The sequence below is a fragment of the Podarcis liolepis genome (assembly GCF_965112155.1).
Source record: "Podarcis liolepis genome assembly, chromosome: 5".
Lineage (NCBI taxonomy): Eukaryota > Metazoa > Chordata > Lepidosauria > Squamata > Lacertidae > Podarcis > Podarcis liolepis.
This window is the reverse complement of record NC_139556.1, coordinates 32,593,388-32,610,484: the sequence shown is the minus strand read 5'-3', so window position 1 is coordinate 32,610,484 and position 17,097 is coordinate 32,593,388. Positions and strand designations below refer to the sequence as shown.

General features: G+C 44.8%; 1 long non-coding RNA gene across 1 annotated transcript; it reads left to right on the top strand.

Moving 5' to 3' along the window:
- The first annotated feature begins 7,065 nt into the window (after window positions 1–7,065).
- On the top strand, window positions 7,066–13,907 carry LOC310706894. Its single transcript, XR_014526230.1, has 2 exons — window positions 7,066–7,525; window positions 12,865–13,907. It is a non-coding gene; the product is annotated as an uncharacterized lncRNA (long non-coding RNA).
- The last annotated feature ends 3,190 nt before the right edge of the window (window positions 13,908–17,097 follow it).

Below are 17,097 nucleotides of genomic sequence, written 5' to 3'. Positions count from 1 at the left end.
CAAGGTCAAACAGTATTAAGTATCCATGGCACAATTGACCCCTGCAGGAGTCCCAGCCTGGCTGGTTGTTCTGAAGCTATCAGAAGCCACTGTATGAGAAGAATGTCAGCCATGTAATAAGGAGAAGGCAAACCTATTTATTATTAAGTCGGGGTTGTAGCCCCTGACGTCAGCTGCAGGGCTTGTGTTTGGGCCACCCGCTTAAGTTCTAAATTGCTCTGCAAAAGTTTTTGCATTATCCCCCTCCCCTTGTTGCTGCCCCTCCTTCCTGCCATTCCCACCAAATCTCTTATTCCCTGAACTGAAACGGGTTAGCATTCCTCCTTGCTGAGGCAAGTGGATAGCTCTCAGCAATGCCAATTCCATTTTAAGTCTTTCCTGCTCCCATGGCGCCCTGTAAGGGCAGGCAGTTTGGGTGCTGCGAAAATGTCAAGTATTTGCCAGCATTCTTTCAAGCTTAGCCCATTCCTGGCACTTTCAGAATAATGTTGGAATTTAGTCCATTAGCTTAAAGCTCTCAAATGGCTTGTCTCAATTACTCTCCTGGCTTTGGGATCTCCCTGTGAGGTGTTCACAAAAGCACACACTTTCTCGCAGCGTCCCCCTATTGCAACATGGTCTCAGTATTCAGTGCCAGGTGCTTGTATTTTTAGTATATGTGTACAGAGTACGAATAGAGAAACTCAGGCCTGGGGTCCAAATGTGGCCCTCCAAGCCTCTTTCTCTTTGGCCCTCAGATTTCTCCTCAGGTGACTCACCTCACTGGTCCTGTTTCACAGCCCAAATGTTTTTGTCTGACCAGAATATGTCCTTGAACTCTGATAATGTCTCTTGCTTATCTAAATGGAAGATAGAGGTTTGTGTTTAGGTAAACTAGCCTAATAATAATAATAATAATAATAATAATAATAATAATACTTTTTATTTGTATCCTACTCATCTGACTGGGTTGACCCAGCCACTCTGGGCAGCTTCCAACAAATTATAAAAACACAGTAAGACGTCAAGCATTAAAGGGCTGCCTTCAGATGTCTTCTAAAAGTCATATAGGCCTTCTGCCTGGTTCTCTGTAACTTCACTTCTCGCAGTGAGGGAACAATCAGAAGGCCCTCAGAGCTGGACCTTATTGTCCGGGCTGTACAAACATAAAGTTTAGTGCCATTGCTCAGGCCCCATGTGGCCCTCATAAGGTTTCACAGAAGAGAATGCAGCCCTCTGGCTGAAATTGCTCCCTACCCCTAGTAAAGGAGACTCACAGGGGCAAAGAAACACATAGCAGACCAGTGGCAGATAAAAGGAAGAAAGGAGCTGGTGAGGCTGAAAGGCTGAGTGATCAGCCAAGAAGTTTCCATTCAAAGCCACTACTGCCTTCAAGTTCATTGGTGGCTTTAGGCAGGCCACTAGTCTCACAATCTCAACTGCCCATCTGCAATATAAGGATGACAAGAACACGGGCTGACTGCACAGGATTGTTGACTAGAAGGATTGCTGAGGGCTAGTTTTGACTGAGGGCCAACAATGGGATCTCTTGCGTGTTCAGACCCAGAAACCTCCCCCCTGAATAAATTCACACTTGACTCAAATTTTGGTTTTGGTTTTTGGCAGAATTTAGGCCACAACTTTATTGATTACAGAAAGTGACTGGTTGCATAGGCTCTGATTCGACTAGCTCCCTGCCATGCAGGTAGCGCTGACCCAGGGTTCCAGCATAGGTCAGCCAAGGGTGAACACCTGGATAAGCGGAAAGCCGGGAACAGGCTATCTCTGCCACCCAAATGTCCCCCTGGACTCAGGCACGGGCAGAACCCCTTCTCAGGGGTTGACCAAACCATCGAGTCCCAGGATTCCTATAACAGAATACCCAGGATTCCTATAACAGAATACCCATCGAGTCCCAGGATTCCTATAACAGAATACATAGGGATGGCGAGAGCATTCTTCTATCCCTGTCACCTGAACCAGAGCCTATCTGCAACCTTACAAGTTGTGACGATTTGCTACGTGGCAGGCAAAATCCAAATGGCAACAGCCAGTCAGCCAAGTGGGGGAAATTCCTGCTGTGCCCCTGTCCCAACGACAGACGACACACGAAGGCATAGCAAGGTCAAGTGCAAAACCCTAAAAGTAGGGAGAGGTGGGCGGGTGTTCTGAATGCACGCACCAAAAGAGGGTCACGTGCATGGGCATAAATAGGTCCCTTAAATCATTTGGACTGCGTCCCATTGGCCAGATTGCACCCAGTTACGAGGGACCTACCAATCAGGTGTTGTGGCTGACCAATCATACCCACCCACAACACAGGGTGTCAGTTTCCAGGTCTCACCTCTTTAAGGGAGGGTCCGATTTGTCTCTTTCTGTTCTGGCAAATAGGAGCTATGGGAAGGAGAGGCAGCAATACAGGGTGACAGGGAAGGGAAGGGGCAGTGTGCCAGCACTTATTTCACAGCAGGGACAATGATGTCATCACCTGAGCCTGCTATCTGACAGTCCTCTGCCTGCCAAATATATAAGCCTTTCTCACAGAGAAGCCCACCAAATAAGCTAAGCAGGGGAAGAGGTAGGTTGAATTAGCATGTAGAGCTGAAGGCTAAATTGTCACTTTTTTATTTTGAAAAAAACAAAAACCCAACATCATTTAATTATGAATCCAGCAGAACTCTTTGTCGGGCTGTATGCTTAGCAAATGGGGGGGAATGCAAGAGAGAGAGAGAGAAATGCTGGCTTGGTATAGAGGTTCATTTTTGTTTCATAGACTTAGAAGGGGTGTGGCTGTGGGAAGTTGTCAGGGAGAGCACTTGCATTGCAGAATTTACCACTATGCCACTAGGAAGTGGGTGTGGATTGCGACAACAGTGCTAGAGGAGGGAGAGTTCATCCTTCCCCCCCCCCACATGCTGTTTACCTTATATGGCTCCCTAAAGTTGCCGTTTGCCATGTCCACAATATTTCCCTATTCCATCCCTCAAGGCTGCAGCTCCAGTCGAGAATCTCCACCTGTGACTTCCATAATTTCATTGCAGATCTTCACCATTCAATCTAGTTTGGCCCTGGGACAATGTACGTGACATCCAAATGCTGAAAAAAGGTCCAGGTGTGCCTGGAGTCCCACGAATTTGGGGGACCTCATAAGGAAAGTCATAGCTTGTGAACTTGTTCTCGCTGAATGCTGTTCTTGGCTGGTATTGTTTCTCAGCAAAAGATGAATGAAAAAAAAAAATGAAAGGCGGCGGGACTGGCCCTGACCTGTAACCACCCAGCTCTGGAGCTTCCTACCACTCGAGAGCCAGCGTGGTGTAGTGGTTAAGAGCGGTGGACTGGTGAACCCGGTTCGCTTCCCCGCTCCTCCACATGCAGCTGCTGGGTGACCTTGGACTAGTCACGCTTCTCTGAAATCTCTCAGTCTCACTCACCTCACAGAGTGTTTGTTTTGGTGGGGGGAAGGAGGGAAAGGAGATTGTTAGCCGCGTTGAGACTCCTTAAGGGGAGTGAAAGGCGGGATATCAAGTCCAAACTCTGGGGAGACAGGAAGCATGAAACAAAGCATTCTGAAACTGAGCTTGCTAAATCAAAAGTATCCTAGGCAGAAGGCACCTGAGGCTACTTTGCTCCAGGGTCTATTCAAGTAACTAACTGTATGGACTGCATCTTATATAATGAACATTTTGTACAGGAACATTTGCCAATTTCTTTTGGAGTGGGAGAGTAGTGCATTAAACAGATATTTGTAAGCACTCTGCCATACAACCAAACTTTGGGGAAATTGCTCCATTTTTCTACATAACCTCCCCACCCCTTCACCTAGTATGAATAGATTTTTGTTGAGCCGCGTATTATGGAACGAGCCTGACTGTTCCAGGCTCTGTGTCACTTCATAACCTTGGCTTTATTAGCCCCAGTTGCAGTAATTCTGAGAAATCTTAAGCAGGGGCTTTGATTTTCAGGGCCTGCTTTCTCTTTAAAATTAAAATGCCTTTCATCATTTAGAAAACAATCCGGCAGGATGAAAAAAATTTGGAGGGAAAAAAGGAGAGAGGAGGCTTGGAGCAATTAGGAGGAATGATTGAAATACAGGGGATCCATTTGAATTTCTTTTCCAATTTATTTCCATATGGAAAAGAGCCGTGTTCCAACATTAAATGTGATAATAAAAGCTTAGCATCCTCTTGCAAGATTAAACAGGCATGTTTGCAGCCACCTGAGACTTATTTGAGGGGAAATGTCCAGATGGGCATAGAGTAGAAATTTCAGCGTGGGAGAGGCCTCCTTAGATGTCTCATCCAACCTTGAAGAGACCACTCAGACACGGAGCATACGCCTGCCAACATGTCAGTTTGTCAGTCTCTTTACAAGCCTTTCTGCTCCCTCATTATATAAGGCTTGTCCAAATTGTTCCAGGTGGAAGCGTTTGGGGTTCTGCCGGAAGCAGCAATGGTGGAGTGTGTTGTCTACAGTTAATAAAGTAAACGACTATTCCTTCACTATAAGGACGACCTCTTTAAATATCTATTTCACTGGTCAGATGAGTCCCAAGATATTTTTTCTGTAGCTGCCAAATCCCTTTTGGCCTTGGGCAACTACCACAAATGGATGAAGTTACCTCACAGGGCTGTTGTTGTGAAACTTTTTTTTTTTTTTAATGCTGCTCTGAGCTTTTTGGAGCAAGGTCACAATAAAACAACAATACTCATAATAATAGCAGGCCTGCCCAAACATAATGAGCCTAAATGCTTTGGTTAGATTTTTTGCAGAGTGGATCTCTTGCCTCCTCCTTGCACGGCTGTTTTGTGCTCCTGAATTATTACAGTGGTACCTATGGTTACGAACTTAATTCGTTCCGGAGGTCCGTTCTTAACCTGAAACGGTTCTTAACCTGAGGTACCACTTTAGCTAATGGGGCCTCCCGCTGCCCCCACACCACCAGTGTGTGATTTCTGTTCTCAGCCTGAGATAAAGTTCTTAACCTGAGGTACTACTTCCGGGTGAGCGGAGTCTGTAACCCGAAGTGTTTGTAACCCGAGGTGTTTGTAACCCGAGGTACCACTGTATTCCAATATGGTTTGTTCTTGTGGTTTTTCTTTTATGGTTTGTAACTACCTGTTTTAATTGTTATACTTTCATGACCCACCCTGGGCCCCTGTGGGGAAGGGCAGGACATAAATGCAAATAATAAACACAAGTATTTGCTGTCTGAGTCCAAACAGCAAATGTCACCCCCGTCCCCACCAACCCCAAGGGTGGGAGCATTGTACCTAAGGCTAGTCAAGTTATTTTGGCACTAGACACAGAAAAATCCCACAAACACCCTTGCCCTGGAAGTAAAAATACAGGAAAAGCAAGTGATAAAGTAATAACTTGCCATTTTGGGGGGACATCCAAAATTAGCAGCCTGAGGTGGCCACCCCATGCTGCCTAATGGTAGAGCTGGGCCTGCACAGCCCTCCAGGTACGTGGTGTGACTTTCTATGTCCTCTGCAGATGAGTTCTTCCTCCCAGGTGGCTTCAGACCAAGCTGGAAAGAGCATCTGAGTGGAGAGATGGCCCGATTCCCAGGTACATACATAAGCTCCACTTGAATGTTTGCTTTCCCATTTTACTCTTTAAATCTTTATCATTTAATTTATGGGCAAGAGCAAGCTAGTGTCTAGGAGGGCAGATGGGAGGTTGCTCCAACTCCTTCCCTGAGGCACAAAATGGAGAAAAGGAATGTGAAAGATACTTAACAACCTCACTGAGGTTGCTGTGGCATGCAGCGTGAGTAGACACTGCATTCACCTTAAATGCTGATTGTCCAGTGTAAATAACTGCTAGGGACAATCTGGGCAATGACAAAGTTTCAACCAAAACTGGATCAGCCTTGAAAAAATAGAAATGTAGATGAAAGGCTGCACACCTTTACCTCTTCCAGCACCCTCATCTGTTATGCCATTTCCAGACTGATGGTTTATTTTGTGTATTTTGCTTCTGTCCACAACCCCACACAGAGACTACAGGTTTATCCACACCTCTCTTTGCTCTGTCACTTGTTTTGGAGGAACTGGACATGGAGGAGGGGGTTAATTTCCTTCATGAGCCCAAATCACCCCATGTATTAGTTAAGCTGACAGGTGCAAGGTCAGCCAAGCCAGTTGCTATGGCAACAGCCCAGTGCCATCTATATAAGTGATTAAGGCACATCAGCTCAGTGTGTGTCAGGGCCAGTCTTGTGAAATGAGTAAGTCTGACCGGAAGTGTGAGTCGGGGTCTGTGTTTCATCTTGAATTGCTGGAGCAACAGAAGTACTTTGTACTTTGTATATATCTGCATCTGCTTTGAGCTCAGTGTTGTTGTTGCGAAAGCGGCATACAGATATTAAATGAAATCGTATCCCTGTCTCCCTCAGGCTCCTTGCTAACCCTTGTCTCAGTCTCTCAGAAAGAAGCACGGGTGCAATGAAGAGGTTGGGGTGAAGTTCGCTGTTGCCATGGCAGCACTGTATTGGGACAACCAAGCAGCTGCCGGTGAGAATGCTCCATTTTGTGACAGGAACTGACAGGGTTCCTGCCCTGGTTCTAGGCCTCATGGAAACAATTTACACCTCCGTGGCAGAGAGGAGAGAGAACCAAGAGCCAGGAAACTGCAAAAGAACATATGGGCATATTTTTGCAGAGCAACATGGTCTAATAAGTTCCCCTTACACAAACACTTTCCCTGACTCTCCGCTTTAACTAGAGGTTCAAACTATCGAGCAGTCAGTGTTATATCAACACCTCCAGATCAGCTTCAATAGGCACCCTTCAGTCTATAAGGGGCAGGGAACTTCCCTGGGAAAGATCTGAGGCTATAGGCAGTGGAAAACAAATTTTCCCATTCCCCATGAAAATTCATCTCATATTGATGAATTGCAGGACGAAATTTCCTTTATCATCCCAGGGATCCATCTCATTTGCAAAGGTCCTGGGAAACGTAATTTGTTTCTTAGCCTCCTGCTGTCTGTGGTCTTCTTGCTGAAAAGTGATATCATTTACAAAACCAGTAGCAGCAGTGATGGAGTCCCAAGTTGCTCTGCAAATCATTTTGCAGCCGGCCATAAATAAATATAGGAAATTGTGCCATTTCAATATCGAGAGGGTCGTAGTTAAAAAACCGATTTTAATTTGGATTACAAAAGAAAGGAAAAGCTCTAACCTGCATTATGAATAGCACTTAGGAGGATTAAATCTGAATAGTGCCTAAAAACTACATTATTTTTCAGAAGCAATGCTGTTGACTTTTAATTATTCCCCCTGCACAATGGAACTTTACTTACTTTTCCTCTTTAACTTCCAGCTCAGAGTGAAGTCTGAATTTCTTACAATGATCCGGTGCTGCAGTGGTTTTTATTTGACATAAAGCAAGGAAATTGATAACAGTCCAATCCCATAAACTGCTGTGCTGGATTACAGTGTATAAGATCAATCACAAGGTCCCGCCATCAATAGTTCTCATTATGCTACTTGATCCAGTGCTGTTACAGGAACAGCTATATTAGCCAGGATGCCCAGCCATGGTAAGATACAACAGTGCTATTAAGACAAACAAAGATTTATCTAGCTCAACCTCCAAATCACTATAATTCCTGGATTTATAGAGTGATCTAGATCTGCTAAAATTAATGGAAGCTTTACCACTGATTTCAAGGAGGTGCAGTCTGTACTCTTCAAGTTTGTCTCATGAGTTGTGGTTGCACATCTTCCATGATAAAAGCACTATGCACTTCCTTATTCCTGGACTTACAGTTTGTTTCACAGTTGACTGGTGCTCAAGGGAGTTGAGACAACACAGATGTGGGAAGAGTCACCAGAGTCATACAGCAGGTCAATTCTGTGAGACTGGGGGATTGCTAATATCCATGAACCCTGTCGCAGAAGAGGCAAAGATTCCACTGTGGCCCTCGCTCTTCACGGCCATCACACAGGAAGCAAAAATTAACCCTGTTGAGAATATGTGAACCTTAACTCTGAGTCTGGTTCTCATCAAGCCATCGCAGGGGAATGAAACTAACTAGCAGAAGGGAGGGAGAGACACACAGAGAGAAAATGCACTCAAACTTGAAGGAGGTTCACACTGGGGTCACCTTAGACTAGGAAGCCAGAGCATCATTTAGGAAAAGCAGAAAGGCAATCAAGGAATAGCCCTTCCATAGAGTCTCCTCTATGATTCAGGCAGTGCAAAAAAAAGAGCACAAAATTCGCTTTGGCTTACACAGTTTAGGCTGCAACCCTGGGAGCAAGCTCCATTGAACACAGTGGGACTTCTGAGTTAACATATATAGGATTGTGTGCTTAAGCTGATCCTCTGCTAAAAAGCAACACCTCCTGGAGCAGCTAAGAACATTAAAAATAAAAGATTTACAATAAATACACAAAACAATATAAAAGCGTAAAGAGATTTAAAAAACAGGATGTCAGATAAAAACAAAATAGTCTTTAAAAGGACTTTGTGGAATTTAGTGATGCAGGCAATGTTTTAAAACTCCCTTTGATAATTCTTTTAAGTTCCTTAATTCTCACTGTTATACTCCAACCTGTCAGAGGATGTTAACCAACTTTTTCAAAATTACTGGTGTTAATTTGTGTACCATAGTATTTGTTGTCATACAATGGTTGCGATTCTTTCATGGATAGTTGTATACACAAGTTTTGTTCCAACCAAGTTTGGTATGGCTGGGGGGGTCCCCTGGATGGCCTGTTTATTCTGCATTCATCCTGATTTGTTTGCACAAAGGTTGTGTGGTGGTTAGACTATGTCCAGCCCTTATTGAGCATTCGTTCTGGTTTATTTGAGAAGTTGTATGAACAACGAGCATTCATCCAGAATTACTTGCAGGGCATTTACATTTTTCTATTATTCATTGGTTCATTCTACACTTTCCAGTGCGTTTCACCACCACATGCCAAACTGCAAAAACTCGTCTGTGTGTGTGTGTGTATAGTGGATTTGTTGCACTAGGGCAACAGGGCATTTTATCCATTTTAATTGTGCAAACTTGAAACTCTTGCATGTGCTTCAATGCCTTCTGCAAAATACTGAACGTCTGCAGGCACCCTGTGTAGAAGTGAAACAAGGAATTGTCTTACACCAAAGGAAATAATTGCTCCATCTAGCTCAGTATTGCCAGAACTGACTGCAGGAGTTCCAGGCAAGTGTCTCTCCCAGCCCAGACTGGACCTGGGAGCTTTTGCATGCAAAGTGTGTACTCTACCACTCTTCCACCAAGATTCTTGGAGTAGGAGAGGGAATTCAGAAAACTCAGATTCCTGATGAGAAGGGCAGGCAGTTTTTAGTGCAATTCTATCTACGCTTTGTGGCATTTGCCTATCATCACAGTTATTAATATATGTATGGAGAAACACCAGGAAAGTGCAATGCTTCGTTGGCCATCCCAGAATTGTTATGGATGTTTCTGTGTAACAAACATGTGATGTGCTGAAGGAGAAGTGGATTTTTCCAAAGGCACAGGAACAAGAAAAGAAAAGAAACATCTACCCGAACCTTTCTGCTCCTAATTATCTCCTCAAAAGCCTCCTCTAATTATTTGGGCCTCCAAAATTCTCCTGCTCTTGATGAAAAAGTCATCCAATTCCCAGGAGGAATTCCAGATCGCTGACCGTGTGTGAAATTAGGTGGATCTTAATCAGGCAACAGTCCATGTTGGGATCTGCTGAACAGAAAGAGATATTCCTGAGATTTTTGGTAATAATCCAAATGAGAGTGAAAATAGCTGTAAAGGGAGGGGGAAAAGAGCTTACAGCCCATTCTTTGGCAATGATTGCAGCCCAGCCTTACAACTGCAACTTCAGACAGACATTCCAGTGAATCGGATGCTGGGACAGCCATCAATCTCATGCAGGTCGTACGCCTTTGTTCTTCTCTTTAATGTCACATAACCATTAATTCATTTTCCCAGTTCTTCATTGCATCATCATCATCATTATAAAAACGAGGAGAGGTTTTTGGGTGGCATTACAGGATTAAAGGATTTTGTTAATTAGCATGATGCCTAGCCGACATCTTTTGCAAACTTCTAGGAAATTATTGATTGATAGGTTGATTCATTTTTTAGCTTGGCCCTTCAGAGTGATAGGCATCCATCGACTGAACACAGTGGGTGTGCTTCCAGGTTGCCCCCCTCCCTACATGCTACATCTGTCTTCCCTCTTAGCATCAGCAGATGTGGTGGGAATAGAAGGATTTGGGCCTAAGACTGTAGCTTTCTCATATATTCCAGGGCAGTGCTCTGCCAAGGGAAAGGTGAATAAATGGAACAGTATGTTGGCCTCCTCAAAGCAAAACTGATGCTTCGTGAAGCTAAGAACTGTCCACCGAGACTCCTTTTTATGGTTAACCTCTCCTTTCTCATTTCCTGCTCTTACTTATTAAAGATGGCAAATTAAACCCTGCATCCTGCTTGGCAGAAAGTTTCACATGACCCTACCCTTGTCATGCCAACAACTACAAGAGTGCTGGATTGGGCCTTAAGTGTAGAAAGAACAGCAACATCTGCAAGCTGCTCCACAGTTGCAGGGAAACCACTGGACAACACTATTGTCACTGACTTCAGTTGCTCAGCTCTCCAATCGGGACCAGCCCTGCTTTTAGGCAGAGTGAGGCAGTTGCCTCCTGCAACAAATGTTGATGGGCTGGGAGTAGACAGAGCTGTGTGTGTCTTGCTGCCTTCAGCTGACATGGAGGATGCTGTCCCACTGCCAGTGTCAACGTGAGTCAGTCAGTCTGGTCAGCTTTTGCACATCACCTGTTTGTCACTTACAGGCAGCCCAGTGGGATTATGTGTGCCATGAAGGTCCTGATGGGAAAACTGCATAGTCCTGTCAGTCACTGCAAGCTTGTTGTCGCTTCCAATCAACTGATTGGTGCCAACAGCAATCCTCCTTTGCTAAGGAGCAATCAGGAGCACTTGAAAGCTCTTGATGTTTCCTTGACAGCCACATTTCTACCTGTCCTATCTCTGATATTATATATGACATCAGGTGTGGGGCAGGCAGTCATGGTTTGGGAATGGGAATAGCCTCATAGCCAAATTGAGATCCATGACAGATCTAATTGGGCCCAGGACCCAGAAGTTCCCCACCCCTCAGTTAAGGAGATTGTGTGTGTGTGTGTGTGTGTGTGTGTGTGTGTGTGTGTGTGTAGTTCTCACTCTCTTTTACTTTGAATTGGTTTGTTTTTCAATTATTCTTGTTTTAAAATGTGAGGCGCATGAAGCATTGTCTCAGGAAGACAGAATATAAATAGTCTAATAAATAAATAAATTTAGGCCTCAGCAGAAAACGTGCGTTGATAGAGTTATCTCTCCCTAACAACAGACCTAGTAAAGCTGGACTTCACCATAATGAAGGAAAGCTGAAACAGTTTATCATATTTTGGCTGCTTGTAATTTGTTTCTTAAGATTTGGATCTGCACACTGTAACAGCACGCAAAGTGCATAGTAAAATGTTACTTTCCCCCCATACACTTAGAAACACTATGAGTCCTAAAGGAGAGGTTGGATGAATGTTGTGTTTCTGTGTGGCACAAAATGGTTTGACTGGCAAATGATGGTGCATAACCTGTTTCAGTAACAGGAAAAAAGAGAGTCCAGGGCCCATCAGAATGTCAGCATACAACTACAGCTGTGCTTTAGAGTCTACAGGAAAAAACACATCTCCAATTTTCAGTGACAGCAATTTGATACAAGGACCAAAAAGTATGTGATGTACTTAATCTCTGTTTAATACTTTGTAATCCAACCCCCTTTAGCTTCCAGGACAGGACGCTGGCCCTGCTAATAGACAGCTGCCTCAGGCGGTCAATTCTGGGTGTCATGAAAGGGCAGCAAATTGTTGGTTATTGATTATTGTTTTATTGTTACAGCCGGGGGAAATATAGTTGAAATAGATTGCCAAGGGAGAGACCCAAGTGTCACAAAGCAAAATGTGTATGTTGAGACTGTGGCTTGAGTGGACCCATGCAGGGTTTGGAGCATGCCGTAGGGGTCATGTGACTCCTTGAGTTGTGAGATGGGTGTGTTCTCAATTTGTGAGCACTCTAACTCCATATAGGTAAATTCACTCCCAATTTGACTTGGGTTCAGAGTAACTGCTGACCTCCTCCATGCTGAGCAGAAGGCAGCAGCAGTTGAGCCCCTGGATCCCATTCTTCCCCTTTCCCCACAACTTTTAGCAGCTGCAACCAAAGAAAGGCTTCTGACACAGCGCCTGAAATGGCAACCTGCCTTGGGCATACGAGACTGAGGATGCAGCTTGTTTAAAAACTAACAAAGCCCTAAATTGCATTTACAGCAATGTTTTGCTAATCTAGACATACATACATCAGGGAAAGAGGAGTAGACTGCTCATTCAGAATTGACATCAAGACAACATTCAAGGACAACTTGACAGTTCTGCTTCCTCCTCTATAGTTGCTTCCTCAGGGAGTCCTAGAGGGATAAGCATGAGTCCATGTGCCACTTGTATTGGCTACAGCATTGGCAGAGTTCTTGCTCACTTATACTGGACTGGCATTTGGAGCATAGTCCAAATCCTAAAATACCATGCAGCTTTCTCTTAATTTTTATATATTTTTTATCTTCTCTTTCAAAATTGCTCAGTAATCCTCTATTCTTGGCCATGGCGGGGGGGGGGGCCGAGATATCCAACTAAGGCATATTCAGCATAGACCTATTACAATCAATGTTAAGTAAGTTGAGTCCATTGATTTCAACAGGGAAGAAGGTGGTTTCTGCAAGTGCTTTAGAGGGAAGTGAGGGGCAGATGAGGGTCATCCACTTGGGAAGGTAGCCCATCTAAGAGAAGGAAAACGAATCCTAAACCTCCTCCGCCTTGCAGGATATCTTTGGGAGAAGAAAAAGCTAAGGAATAAGACTGTTGGATGGTGCCTTGCACGCCTCCTTCCGGCAATTCCTGCAGCCAAACTGGTGCCTAACATATTGCTCGTTTTTCCTTTGGACCACATCTTGACATCTGGGCAGCCCAGGACCTCCATACACACTGCCCAGGCACGTGCCCCAAGGAGGTCACTTTGGTGATGATAACACAGTGGTTTGACTTCGCCCCCAGAGACAGGCTCCATCATCTCTCGAGGCAGACGGATGCCAACAACAACAACTAACAGGGAGGGAAGAGGCACTTGCCCTCCTCTCCTTCTGTCCATGAATTGGGTAAAACAAGCCTGATTTCACCTTGCAAACATAGCTGGAATTAAAAGGCTTTTCCCACATAGGACTGCACTGAAAGGCAACTGGCTGCCTTTTCACATTTGCAAATGTAATTCATTCCCCTTCTGAGCTCTCTTTTCTTCCTATGAAGTCGTTTCTTCTCTCATCCACAGGAGCAAGTTAACAGGGGGTCAGTGCCATCTAGTGGAGATAACAGGAAAACACAAACTTGCCCCTCCTCGGCTCACATGGATTTAAAATTAATTGGTTGGTTGCTAGTTGGTTGCTTCTCAGGGATGGGTGAACTTCCTCAGCCAGAGACTGTAATTTGCTCAGCCAGCAAGGAATTCAGTGTTACAGTTTTGGGCAAAGATTCTCTAGTATTTCAAGATGCAAAGATACACAGAAGCACACTATGGCAGAAAAAACATTAAGCTGCACAATATCCACCAGGTGGCACACCTACAGTACTTGGGCAAAAGACCTGCTACTTTTTTTCCTGGGTACTGCCAGATATATAGATGAGTTACACTAAATTTACAAATTAATTTGCCCCCTCAGTGGTTATTTTCACAGCACTCCAATAATTATGGGCCCTGATTTGTTGTTTTGCCTTTCATTCTCTGCACTAAGGATCAATACCAGCTGTTTTATAATAGCATGTCATTCATTAATGACTTGGGACAGGAATGCACTTTATAAAATACATTATTTTTTTTAAATTAAACAATTACATGTGGGACCTGTGACATTGCCTTGTGGAGTGCTTTCCTTCAGGGTTTCAGGCAGGGAACCATGTCCATTTTCAGGATACTCCATTCCATTTCCCCTCCTTCTCCAGCTATGATCCCCAGCCCCTCTGCTACCAACACACTCAGTTTTCTGTACATACATACCTAGTGCTGGTAAAGGTTTATTCCCCCTTCAACCCACTTTTTATTCCCTAAACAGCTCCATGAGTTTGACTGGTTTCAGAAACAGCAACTGATCCAGGACTGCTCTGAATTCTTAAAGCGAAACCCACAGTAAGTTAATGTTGGGAAGCCTTTTAGAAAATACCAAGTTTGTTATTTTCAGACAACCAGGAGATAATAGATGCCACATTTTCTTATGGCAACTGGAGATCAAGAATGTACATTGCTAAGTCTGGAACCTGTACACAGCAGTAGGGAAAACCAGATTGTTCAGAATCAAGTATATGAAGAGTGCCACTTTCACATGCCACCTTCCTAGTCTTCTGCAACATGCCCTTTGGGAGCAACCTCAGGAGTTGTCGCATGCAAGGAGGGGGAAACGCTTATTTGCAAAGACCTACCGTGCCATGTTTTGTTTTACTCATTATTAGGGTGGGTGGAGAAGTGGAGAAAACATGCAGCAGCCATACATCTGAGACCCACTAGTTGATAGCCACATTTCCAGGAACTGTCATTTTAGTTTTTTAAGAAATCAGCATGTTTCCCATGTTACAAGAATGGGTGGTGCAGTAATGTAAGTTTAACTCTCTCAGAGAGAGAGGAAGCATCCTTCACATCACCTGTGAAAACACTCAGAGAGACTCTCACATCCTGGGCTTTCCAAACCCAACACTTTAGGACTCACAAAGCCATGTTTGATCAATATAGTGGCTGAAGTGTAAACATGCACTCATGAAAACCAGCCAGTTGGAAGTGACACTTTAAACCCCTTCTTGGCAGAGCACTGCTCGCTCTCTGCATCTCTTGAACTTTTCAGAATGATGCTCTCTTTTGAGTCCCACACGTACAAAGCTGGGCTGAGTGTTTCCCTCCCTCCCTCGGCCTCGCTTTGTGTGACTGATGGATGGCCTGAGGGGCTTCCCTCTGCAACCCATTCCTCGAGCCCCCCACCCCACCCCACATGCCTGAATGGCTTATTAGGGAGCCCCTTTGTGGTGTAATTGGATTTCTCCCCTTGTTAGTTTGAAATGAAAATGTCATCTCGATCGAGGGAGGAGCCCATTCAACTCAAATTAAAGCCGGTCATCTCTTCAGTGAGCTGTGAAGCTATTCATGCTGCAGCAAGCAGCTGCAACTGGAGGCGCTCTCGACAATGCCTCAGAAGTGCTCTCCAACCCCAGCTCCCTCCCCACACAACGCACCCCACCACACACAACTGGTTTGCTTCTGTGGTGTGACACACACATATATTGGCCAGCCCAAACAGCACATGTTAGTCAGGAAAGCTGAAAGCTCAAGGTCCCAGGGAAACAGAAATGTCAGGAACTGGGTTTGAAGTGGAGAATCTTAGGGATCCCTAGCTGAATGAGCAATCACAACTGGCCTGGTGTCAGCAGCTGCCAGGGCCCCAGCAGGACCACAGGACCCAGGTGGCTGGGTCTGCAAGTCACCATTTATATTTCTCCACAATTCTCTGGGCACTGTGAGACACTTTAAATAGCAGCTTCCCTACCACCAGGTGAGCCCACGGTCTGTGAAGCTCACCCATGCAGATAGTACCATGTCAAGGTATTAGTAATGGGTTTACAAAATGGCCTCCAAAACCCAAGTATCAAGGGAGCCTGGAAGCAGGTCATTGTAGGACAGGGAGTGGGACTGTAGCCTCATCACCTACCAGGCCCAGCCTGGCCTCCTGCTGCCGCCATTTACCACTCCAGACACAGGCAAATACATGGCAAATACCCTCAAGGAGCCAGGCTCGGCCCTCAAGTCTGAGCAGACATGTTTCAAATACAGCATCCCATGGGAACATGGTTATTTAAGGAGATTAGGATTGAAGATTAATGCACCCGGAGGACAGGCCACCCACCCCCCTTCCACTTAAACCCATTGTTCTGTTATTGTAGGGAGCATCACCTCTACAGCAAGCGCAGGAGCAAGCTGCTAACAGGATTAGTTCTGTTACTTGAACTCACAATAGTGGCTGCCGGCACTGAAGGACCACCTCTGACAGGGGTTTCCCTCAAAAACTCAGACAATCCACGAATGCGGGTGAATAAAAGCCAAGTGAGAGAACAATACTGGGGGGGGGGGTGTCACAGATTATTGCGGGTCAGCTTCCCAACCCAGTAGTTAGTGATATAGATGTTTCCTTTGTTTTTAATATGATGTTGGAAGCTGCCCAGAGTGGCTGGGGCAACCCAGTCATGCCAAGCATATAAATAATAAAATCATTCTCATCATCCTCATCATAGCAATCAAGACCACAGAAGTTGTTGCGGCCACATCCTGTGAGCTCCTAACACACATTAAAACTGCTTATGAGCACGGAGAGGCTGAGCATCTCCCCATGTACTTCTCCAAGCTTGTCTCTCCAGCCCCTGGGTGAGCAGAACCAGTGGTGTGGCTCTTTGGATCCCAGCCAGCGCTGCTGCCTGCTCTTTGATACATCTGCTAACCAAGTGAGTGACTGAAAAGCTGGAAGCGATGCTACCTTACTAACCTGAACAAGCAAAGTTTCCTCGTTTGCATTTGTTTAAAATTACAGAATATGCTGAGGTTTAAGAACGGACAAATCTTTGTGAACCATTTTGGGGGGCTTTTTGGCTGAAAGGCACCCCAAAAATAAATTCTAACCCATTCACAGCCTGTCCTGTTCAGATCTGTCCTTCATCTAGACAAGGCAAAACAACTTCCAAAAGCAAATAGGGGTATTTTTGTTTATATCAGCTTATAGCAGCCACTGTCAAGCTGTTGGTGTATCTTCGGATGGGAGGGTTTAGTTATTTGAGTGTTCAAAGTGTTGTGGATGTTATATTTCTACAGCTTAATGTAATACTTTTGGTTTTAAACATGTTGTAACTTGCCTTACGTCCACAGGATAAATCTGAAATATAAGTTATGTTGATAGCCAGTTCTTCATTTAAGCTTCCAGCATTCATTATTAGCAGCCCAAGATCAAACACATAAAGGAATGGAAGCCACAGCCA